Genomic DNA, 11053 nt, shown 5'->3' on the forward strand with positions numbered 1-11053 from the left:
TAGTACAAAGGTTAAAAGACAAAAATTGTAAAATCAACTCTAACTACAATAAACAGTTAAATGATAGACATGAAGATGTGAAATATGACATCAAAAACACAAAATGTTGGGAGGTGAGTAAAAAATGTAGAGCTTTCAGAATGTGTTTGAACTTAAGTGACTATCGCTTTAAATCAAGTAGATATAGGTCAACATAAATGAACTCCATGGTAACCACAAATCAAAGACCTACTATAGATATACCAAAAATAGAGAGAAAGGAACACAAACATAACACTGAAGAAAATCATCAAACCACAAGAGAGACACTAAAAGAAGAAAGTAATGGAGAAGAACTACAAAAACAACCAGAAAACAAATAACAAAATAGCAATAAGTACATACCTACAAAAAACCACTTTAAATGTCAGTGGAGGAAATTGGTTCAAGACCAAATTGGAGTAGAAGGACGTGCGCTCTTCCCTCCTGTGAGAACACCGGAATCACAACTAACTGCTGAACAATCATCGACAAAAAGACACTGGAACTCAATGAAAAAGATATCCCACATCCAAAGACAAAGGAGGAGCCAAAATGAGACAGTAGGAGGGGCGCAATCACGATAAAATCAAATCACATAACTGCTGGGTGGGCGACTCACAAACTGGAGAACAATTATACCACAGAAGTCTTCCCACTGCAGGGCTTCCCTGGTGGCGCAGTGGTTAAGAATCTGCCTGCAAATGCAGGGGACACGGGTGCGAGCCCTGGTCCGGGAAGATCCCACATGCTGTAGAGCAGCTGAGCCTGTGTGCCACAACTACTGAGCCTGCACTCTAGGGCCTGCAAGCCACAACTACTGAAGCCCGTGCACCTAGAGCCCGTGCTCTGCAACAAGAGAAACTACCACAATGAGAAACCCACGCACCACAACGAAGAGTAGCCCCTGCTCACCGCCACTAGAGAAAGCCCACACGCAGCAACAAAGACCCAACACAGACAAAAATAAATAAATAAATAAAATATTTTTTAAAAAAAGAAGTCTGCCCACTGTAGTGAAGGTTCTGAGCCCCACATCAGGCTTCCCAACCTGGGGGTCCAGCAATGGGAGGAGGAATCCCCAGAGAACCGAACTTTGAAGCCCAGCAGGAATTGATTGCAGGACTTCAACAGGACTGGGGGAAACAGAGAGTCCATGCTTAGAGGGGACACCCAAAGTAGTGTGTGCATCAAGACCCAGGGGAAGGAGCAGTGACCCCACAGGAGACTGAACCTGTCCTACCTGCTAGAGTCTGAGGGTCTCCTGCAGAGCTGGGGGTGGCTGTGGCTCACCACAGGGATAAGGACACTAGCAGCAGAAGTTCTGGGAAGTACTCATTGGCATAAGCCCTCCCAGAGTCCACCATTAGCCCCACCAAAGAGCCTGTAGGCTTCAGAGCTGGGTCGCCTCAGGCCAAACAACCAACAAGGAGGGAACACAGCACCACCCATCAGCAGACAACTGGATTAAAGTTTTACTGAGCTCTGCCCACCAGAGAAACATGCAGCTCTACCCATCACCACTCTGTCCCATCAGGAAGCTTGCACAAGCCTCTTAGATAGCCTCATCCACCAGGGGGCAGACAGCAGAAGCGAAAAGAACTACAATCCTGCAGACCATGGAACAAAAACCACAATCACAGAAAGACAGACAAAATGAAAAGGCAGAGGACTATGTCCCAGATGAAGGAACAAAAGAAAACCCCAGAAAAACAACAAAATGAAGTGGAGATAGGTAACTTTCAGAAAAAGAATTCAGAAAAATGAGAGTGAAGATGATCCAGGACCTCAGAAAAAGAATGGAGTTAAGGATCGAGAAAATACAAGAAATGTTTAACAAAGACCTACAAGAATTAAAGAAGAAATAAACAGAGATGAACAATACAATAAGTGAAATGAAAACTACACAAGAAGGAATCAATAGCAGAATAACTGAGGCAGAAGAACAAGTACATGACCAAGAAGACAGAATAGGGGAAATCACTGCCATGGAACAGAATAAAAAAAAAAGAATGAAAAGAAATGAAGACAGCTTAAGAGACCTCGGGAACAATATTAAATGCACAAACATTCGCATTATAAGGGTCCCAGAAGGAAAAGAGAGAAAGGACCCAAGAGAATATTTGAAGAGATTATAGCTGAAAACTTCCCTAACAAACATGGGAAAGGAAATAGCCACCCAAGTCCAGGAAGCACACAGAGTCCCAGGCAGGATAAACCCAAGGAGAAACATGCCGAGACACATAGTAATCAAATTGACAAAAATTAAAGAGAAAGAAAAATTATTGAAAGCAGCAAGGGAAAAACGACAAATAACATACAAGGGAACTCCCATAAGGTTTATAGCTGATTTCTCAGCAGAAAATCTGCAAGCCAGAAGAGAATGGTATGATATATTTAAAGTGATGAAAAGGAAGAGTCTACAACAAAGAATACTCTACCCAGCAAGGATCTCATTCAGATTTGATGGAGAAATAAAGCTTTACAAACAAGCAAAAGCTAAGAGAATTCAGCACCATCAAACTAGTTCTACAACAAATGCTAAAGGAAATTCTCTAAGTGGGAAACACAAGAAAAAAAAGGACACACAAAAAGAAACCCAGAACAATTAAGAAAATGGTAATGGGAACATACATACTGATAATTACCTTAAATGTGAATGGATTAAATGCTGCCAACAAAAGACACTGGCTTGCTGAATGGATAGAAAAACAAGACCCATCTATATGATGTCTACAAGAGACCCACTTCAGACACAGGGACACATACAAACTGAAAGTGAGGGGATGGAAAAGAGATTCCATACAAATGAAAATCAAAAGAAAACTGGAGTAGCAATACTCATATCAGGTAAAACAGACTTTAAAATAAAGAATTTTAAAAGAGACGAGGAAGGGCACTACATAATGATCAAGGGATCAATCCAAGAAGAAGATATAGAAATTATAAGTATGGGGAAGGCGCATACGCTAACCTGATAGTCGAGTCATGGAATTGCCTCAGTCCACCTCTCTGTTTAAGCAGCTATTATGTCTTCTCCATGACCTCCTCCAGCTGGATTTTAGCATGGACAAACCACTCTCCCTGCCCCACTGTTGGCCCACCACAGGAAAGAGTAATTACCATGTGGCTGACAGGGTCTTGGTGCTCCGGCCGGGTAATGGGCCTGTGCTTCTGAGGTGGGAGAGCCGAGTTCAGGATATTGGTCCCCCAGAGACTTCCCAGCTCCACATAATATCAAATGGGGACCCTCTCCCAGAAATCTCCATTACAATGCTAAGACCCAGCTCCACTCAACAATGAGCAAGGTACAGTGCTGGACACCCTATGCCAAACAACTAGTAAGACAGGAACACAACCCCACCCATTAGCAGAGCAGCTACCTAAAATCATAACAAGGTCACAGACACCCTCAAAACATACCACTGGACGCGGTCCTGCCCACAAGAAAGACAAGATCCAGTCTCATTCACCAGAACACAGACACTAGAACCAAACTTAGCCACTGGGGGCAGACACCAAAAACAAAAGGAACTACAAATCTGCAGCCGGTGAAAAGGAGACCCCAAACACAGTAAGATAAGCAAAATGAGAAGACAGAGAAACAGACAACAGATGAAGGTGAAAGGAAAAACACAACAGACCAAACAAATGAAAAGTAAATAGGCAGTGTACCTGAAAAAGAATTCAGAGTAATGATAGTAAAGATGGTCATAAATCTTGGAAATAGAATGGAGAAAACGCAGAAATATTTAACACGGACCTAGAAGAACTAAAGAACAAACAAAGAATGAACAACAAAATAAATGAAATTTAAAATTCTCTAGAAGTAATTAATAGCACAATAACTGAGGCAGAGGAACAGATAAGTGATCTGGAAGATAAAATAGTGGAAATAGCAACAGCAGAGCACAATAAAGAAAAAAGAATGAAAAGAACTGAGGACAGTCCTAGAGACCTCTGGGACAACATTAAACACATCAACATTCGAATTACAGGGGTCCCAGAAGAAGAAGAGAAAAAGAAAGGGACTGAGATAATATTTGAAGAGATTATAGTTGAAAATTTCCCTAATATGGAAAAGGAAATAGTCAATCAAGTCCAGGAAGCACAGATAGTCCCATATAGGATAAATCGAAGGAGAAACACACCAAGACACATATTAATCAAACTATCAAAAATTGAAAAGAAAGACAAAATATTAAAAGCAGCAAGGGAAAAACAACAAATAACATACAAGCGAATCCCCATAAGGTTAACAGCTGATCTTTCAGCAGAAACTCTGCAGGCCAGAAGGGAGTGGCAGGACATATTTAAAGTGATGAAGGAGAAAAACCTACAACCAAGAATATTCTACCCGGCAAGGAACTCATTCAGATTTGATGGAGAAATTAAAAGCTTTACAGACAAGCAAAACTAAGAGAGTTCAGCACCACCAAACCAGCTTGACAAGAAATGCTAAAGGAGCTTCTCTAGGCAGGAAACAAAACAGAAGGAAAAGACCTACAATAACAAACCCAAAACAATTAAGAAAATAGTAATAGGAACACACACATCGATAATTACCTTAAATGTAAATGGATTAAATGCTCCAACCAAAAGACACAGACTGGCTGAATGGATACAAAAACACGACCCATATATATGCTGTCTACAAGAGACCACTTCAGACCTAGGAACACATACAGACTAAAAGTGAGGGGACAGAAAAAGGTATTCCATGCAAATGGTAATCAAAAGAAAGCTGGAGTAGCAATTCTCATATCAGACAAAATAAACGTTAAAATAAAAACTATTACAAGAGACAAAGAAGGACATTACATAATGTTCAAGGGATCAATCCAAGAAGAAGATATCACAATTGTAAATATTTATGCACCCAACATAGGAGCACATCAATACATAAGGCAAATGCTAACAGCCATAAAAGGGGAAATCGACAGTAACACAATCATAGAAGGGGACTTTAGCACACCACTTTCACCAATGGACAGATCATCCAAAATGAAAATAAATAAGGAAAAAAGCTTTAAATGATACATTAAACAAGATGGATTTAATTGATATTTATAGGACATTCCACCCAAAAACAACAGAATACATATTTTTCTCAAGTGCTCACGGGATATTCTCCAGGATAGATCATATATTGGGTCACAAATCAAGCCTTGGTAAATTTAAGAAAATTGAAATCGTATCAAGTATCTTTTCTGACCACAACACTATGAGACCAGATATCAATTACAGGATAAAATCTGTAAAAAATACAAACACATGGAGTCTAAACAACACACTACTTAATAACCAAGCGGTCACTGAAGAAACAAAAGGGAAAATCAAAAAATACCTAGAAATAAAAGACCATGGAGACACAATGACCAAAAACCTATTGGATGCAGCAAAAGCAGTTCTAAGAGGGAAGTTTATAGCGAGAACTTAGCAAGCTGATAGAAAGAGGGAAGCCTACATCAAGAAACAGGAAACATCTCAAATAAACAACCTAACCTTTCAACTAAAGCAATTAGAGAAAGAAGAACAAAAAACCCCAAAGTTAGCAGATGGAAAGAAATCATAAAGATCAGATCAGAAATAAATGAAAAAGAAATAAGGGAAAAGAGAGCAAAGATCAATAAAACTAAAAGATGGTTCTTTGAGAAGATAAACAAAATTGATAAACCATTAACCAGACTCATCAAGAAAAAAAGGGAGAAGACCCAAATCAATAGAATTAGAAATGAAAAAGGAGAAGTAACAACTGACACTGCAGAAATACAAACGATCATGAGAGATTACTACAAGAAACTCTATGCCAATAAAATGGACAACCTGGAAGAAATGGACAAATTCTTAGAAATGCACAATCTGCTGAGACTGAACCAGGAAGAAATAGAAAATATGAACAGACCAGTCACAAGCACTGAAATTGAAACTGTGATTAAAAATCTTCCAACAAACAAAAGGCCAGGACCAGATGGCTTCAAAAGCGAATTCTATCAAACTTTTAGAGAAGAGCTAACACCTGTCCTTCTCAAACTCTTCCAAAATATAGCAGAGGGAGGAACACTACCCAACTCTTCTACGATGCCAGCATAATCCTGATACCAAAAGCAGACAAAGATGTCACAAAGAAAGAAAACTACAGGCCAATATCACTGATGAACATACATGCAAAAATCCTCAACAAAATACTAGCAAACAGAATCCAATAGCACATTAAAAGGTTCATACACCATGATCAAGTGGGGTTTATTCCAGGAATGCAAGGATTCTTCAATATACGCAAATCAATCAACGTGATACACCATATTAACAAATTGACGGAGAAAAACAATATGATCATCTCAATAGATGCAGAGAAAGCTTTTGACATAATTCAACACCCATTTATGATAAAAGCCCTGCAGAAAGTAGGCAAAGAGGGAACTTTTCTGAACATAATAAAGGCCGTATATGACAAACCCACAGCCAACATCGTCCTCAATGGTGAAAAACTGAAACCATTTCCACTAAGATCAGGAACAAGACAAGGTTGCCCACTCTCACCACTATTATTCAACATAGTTTTGGAAGTTTTAGCCACAGCAATCAGAGAAGAGAAAGAAACAAAAAGAATCCAAATCGGAAAAGAAGAAGTAAAGCTGTCACTGTTTGCAGATGACATGACACTATACATAGAGAATCCTAAAGATGCTACCAGAAAACTACTAGAGCTAATCAATGAATTTATTAATGTAGCAGGATACAAAATTAATGCACAGAAATCTCTTGCATTCCTATACACTAATGATGAAAAATCTGAAAGTGAAATTAAGAAAACACTCCCATTTACCATTGCAACAAAAAGAATAAAATATCTAGGAATAAACCTACCTAAGGAGACAAAAGACCTGTATGCTGAAAATTATAAGACACTGATGAAAGAAATTAAAGATGATACAAATAGATGGAGAGATATACCATGTTCTTGGATTGGAAGAATCAACATTGTGAAAATGACTCTACTAACCAAAGCAATCTACAGATTCAATGCAATCCGTATCAAACTACCACTGGCATTTTTCACAGAACTAGAACACAAAATTTCACAATTTGTATGGAAACACAAAAGACCCAGAATAGCCAAAGCAGTCTTGAGAACGAAAAATGGAGCTGGAGGAATCAGGCTCCCTGACTTCACACTATACTACAAAGCTACAGTAATCAAGACAGTACGATACTGGCACAAAAACAGAAACATAAATCAATGGAACAGGATAGAAAACCCAGAGATAAACCCACGCACATATGGTCAGCTTATCTTTGATAAAGGAGGCAAGCATACACAGTGGAGAAAAGACAGCCTCTTCAATAAGTGGTGCTGGGAAAACAGGACAGGTACATGTAAAAGTATGAAATTACAACACTTCCTAACACCATACACAAAAATAAACTCAAAATGTATTAAAGACCTAAATGTAAGGCCAGACACTCTCAAACTCTTAGAGGAAAACATAGGCAGAACACTCTATGACATACATCACAGCAAGATCCTTTTTGACCCAGCTCCTAGAGAAATGGAAATAAAAACAAAAATATACAAATGGGACCTAATGAAACTTAAAAGCTTTTACACAGCAAAGGAAACAATAAACAAGACAAAAAGACAACCCTCAGAATGGGAGAAAATATTTGCAAATGAAGCAACTGACAAAGGATTAATCGCCAAAATGTAGAAGCAGCTCATGCAGATCAATAACAATAAAACAAACAACCCAATCCAAAAATGGGCAGAAGACCTAAATAGACATTTCTCCAAAGAACATATACAGATTGCCAACAAACACATGAAAGAATGCTCAACATCATTAATCTTTAGAGAAATGCAAATCAAATCTACAATGAGATATCATCTCACACTGGTCAGAATGGCCATCATCAAAAAATCTAGAAACAATAAATGCTGGAGAGGTTGTGGAGAAAAGGGAACACTCTTGCACTGTTGGTGGGAATGTATATTGATACAGAAGCTATGGAGAACAGTATGGAGGCTCCTTAGAAAACTAAAAGTAGAACTACCATACGACCCAGCAACCCCACTACTGGGCATAGACCCTGAGAAAACCATAATTCAAAAAGAGTCATGTACCAAAATGTTCATTGCAGCTCTATTTACAATAGCCAGGACATGGAAGCAACCGAAGTGTCCATCATCGGATGAAGGGATAAAGAAGATGTGGCACATATATACAATGGAATATTACTGGACAATAAAAAGAAATGATATTGAGTTATTTGTAGTGAGGTGGATGGACCTAGAGTCTGTCATAGAGAGTGAGGTAAGTCAGAAAGAGAAAAACAAATACCGTATGCTAACACATATATATGGAGTCTAAAAAAAACAAAACAAAAACAATGGTCATGAAGAACCTGGGGACAAGACGGGAATAAAGACGCAGAACTACTAGAGAATGGGCTTGAGGACACGGGGAGGGGTAAGGGTAAGCTGGGACAAAGTGAGAGAGTGGCATGGACATATATACACTACCAAACATAAAATAGAAAGCCAGCGGGAAGCAACCGCATAGCACAGGGAGATCAGCTCTGTGCTTTGTGACCACCTAGGGTGGGGGATAGGGAGGGTGGGAGGGAGGGAGATGCAAGAGGGAAGAGATATGGGAACATATGTATACGTATAACTGATTCACTTTTTTATAAAGCTGAAACTAACACACCATTGTAAAGCAATTATACTTCAATAAAGATGTTAAAAAAAAAACAACTAAAAATAGAACTACCACACGACCCAGCAATCCCACTACTAGGCATATACACTGAGAAAACCATAATTCAAAAAGAGTCATGTGCCAAAATGTTCACTGCAGCTCTATTTACAATAGCCAGGACATGGAAGCAACCTAAGTGTCCATCATCAGATGAATGGGTAAAGAAGATGTGGCACATATATACAATGGAATATTACCAAAAAGAGAAACAAAATTGAGTTGTTTATAGTGAGGTGGATGGACCTAGAGACTGTCATACATAGTGAAGTTTGTCAGAAAGAGATAAATACCGTGTGCTAAAACATGTATATGAAATCTAAAAAAAAGGTTCAGAAGAACCTAGGGGCAGGAGATGAATAAAGACGCAGATGTAGAGAATGGACTTGAGGACACGGAGAAGGAGAAGGGTAAGATGGGACGAAGTGAGGGAGTGGCATGGACTTATATATACTACGAAATGTAAAATATACAGCTAGAGGGAAGCACCGCATAGCACAGGGACATCAGCTTAGTGCTTTGTGACCACCTAGAGGGGTGGGATAGGGAGGGTGGTTGGGAGACGCAAGCGGGAGGAGATATGGCAATATACGTATATGTATAGCTGATTCACTTTGTTATAAAGCAGAATCTAACACACCATTGTAAAGCAATTATACTCCAGTAAAGATGATATATATATATATATATATATATATATATATATATATATATATATATGCACTCCACATAGGAGTACCTCAATACATAAGGCAAATGCTAACAGCTATAAAAGAGGAAATCGACAGTAACACAATAACAGTGGGGGACTTTAACAACTCATTTATACCAATGGACAGATCATCCAGACAGAAAATTAATAAGGAAACACAAGCTTTAAATGAAACAGTAGACCAGATTGATTTAATTGGTATTTATAGGACATTCTACCTGAAAACAGCAGAATACACATTCTTCTCAAGTGCACACGGAATATTCTCTAGGATAGATCACATCTTGTGTCACAAATCAAGCCTTGGTAAATTTAGGAAAATTGAAATCATATCAATCATCTCTCTGACCAAAACGCTATGAGATTAGAAATAAATTACAGGGAATAAAACATAAAAAACACAAACACATGGAGGCTAAACAATACATTACTAAATAGCCAAGAGGTCGCTGAGGAAATCAAAGAGGAAATCAAAAAATACCTAGAGACAAATGTCAATGAAAACACGATGACCCAAAACCTATGGGATGCAGCAAAAGCAGTTCTAAGGGGGAAGTTTATAGCAACACAATCCTACCTGAAGAAGCAAGAAAAACTTCAAACAAACAATCTAACCTTTCACCTAAAGGAACTAGAGAAAGAAGAAGAACAACAACAAAAAAAAAACTCCAAAGCTGGTAGAAGGAAGAAAATCATAAAATCAGAGCAGAAATAAATGAAATAGAAACAAAGAAAACAATAACAAGGATCAATAAAACTAAAAGTGGTGCTTTTAGAAGATAAACAAAATTGATAAAACTTTAGCCAGACTCATCAAGAAAAATAGGGAGAGCAATCACATAAATAAAATCAGAAATGAAAAAGAAGTTACACCAGGCACTGCAGAAATACAAGGGATCATAAGAGAGTACTACAAGCAATGGTATGCCAATAAAATGGACAACCTGGAAGAAATGGACAAATTCTTAGAAAGGTATAACCCTCCAAGACTGAATCAGGAAGAAATAGAAAATATGAACAGACCAATCACAAGTAATGAAATGGAAACAGTGATTAAACATTTTCCAGCAAACAAAAGTCCAGGACCAGATGGCTTCACAGGTGAATTGTATCACACATTGAGAGATGAGGTAACACCCAGCCTTCTCAAACTCTTCCAAAAAACTGCAGAGGAAGGAACACTCCCAAACTCATTCTACGAGGCCACCATCACCCTGATACCAAAAGCAGACAAAGATACTACAAAAAAAGAAAATTACACACCAATATCACTGATGAATATAGATGCAAAACTCCTCAACAAAACACTAGCAAACAGAATCCAACAACATATTAAAAGGATCATACACTATGATCAAGTGGGATTTATCCCAAGGTTGCAAGGCTTCTTCAAAATACACAAATCAATGTGATACACCATATTAAGAAAATGAAGAATAAAAGCCATATGATCATCTCAATAGATGCAGAAAAAGCTTTTGACAAATTTCAACACCCATTTATGGTAAAAAACTCTCCAGAAAGTGGGCATTGAGGGAACCTACCTCAACATAATAAAGGCCAT

This window comes from Balaenoptera acutorostrata, chromosome X, assembly GCF_949987535.1.
Source record: "Balaenoptera acutorostrata chromosome X, mBalAcu1.1, whole genome shotgun sequence".
Classification (NCBI taxonomy): Eukaryota; Metazoa; Chordata; class Mammalia; order Artiodactyla; family Balaenopteridae; genus Balaenoptera; species Balaenoptera acutorostrata.